General features: G+C 61.4%; 1 protein-coding gene across 1 annotated transcript in view; it reads right to left on the reverse strand.

The window, feature by feature from the left end:
• Positions 1-830, reverse strand: part of EMIHUDRAFT_95743 (hypothetical protein) — a gene marked incomplete at both ends in the record, with an annotated part of 4,314 nt that overhangs the window by 1,989 nt on the left and 1,495 nt on the right. The gene's annotated exons all lie outside the window — the stretch shown is intronic.

Consider the following 830-nt stretch of genomic DNA (forward strand, 5'->3'; position numbering starts at 1 on the left):
TCAGTGGTAAGCGCCACCTGCAACGTTCGCGTCCGGCACCCCCATCCGCGTGTGCGATCGCGCTCCCACGGACACGGTCCCCGGATCCGGGTCCGGGGATAGGAACCCGAACCGTCCACACACGCATGCTCGGAGGCGCGTCCGAATGCTTTTGCTAGCGCTCTCTCACATCCTCTGCGTGAGCGCCATTCGCAAACTCTCTCTCTGTGTGTGTACGCGTTCGCCGTCGGCGGTGCCTATGCCGTTCCTGTCCGCGGTCGGTGACTGAGTGAGAATGTGTATGCGTCTCGCTATTAAATCGCAACTGCCACTTCCCCCGCCCCTTCCGCTCCCGCCACAAGCCCCATGCAGATTCATCTGCTGCGATGGTAGCCCGCGCCCCCCCCCCCCACAGCCGAGGCCTAGAGCAGGAGCACGCGTACGCCCACGCCCACGCCAGCTCCTCCTGCTGCTCCCGCTCCCCCGCCCCCGAGCGCCGCCCCGGCTCCCCCTTCGTCTTCGTCAGGCTCAGGCGCAGCCGGGCCCCGGCGGCCTCGGGTTAGGGTTAGGGTTAGGGTTAGGGTTAGGGTTAGGGTTAGGGTTAGGGTTAGGGTTAGGGTTAGGGTTAGGGTTAGGGTTAGGGTTAGGGTTAGGGTTAGGGTTAGGGTTAGGGTTAGGGTTAGGGTTAGGGTTAGGGTTAGGGTTAGGGTTAGGGTTAGGGTTAGGGTTAGGGTTAGGGTTAGGGTTAGGGTTAGGGTTAGGGTTAGGGTTAGGGTTAGGGTTAGGGTTAGGGTTAGGGTTAGGGTTAGGGTTAGGGTTAGGGTTAGGGTTAGGGTTAGGGTTAGGGTTAG

This window comes from Emiliania huxleyi (assembly GCF_000372725.1).
Source record: "Emiliania huxleyi CCMP1516 unplaced genomic scaffold EMIHUscaffold_3, whole genome shotgun sequence".
Taxonomy (NCBI): domain Eukaryota; phylum Haptophyta; order Isochrysidales; family Noelaerhabdaceae; genus Emiliania; species Emiliania huxleyi.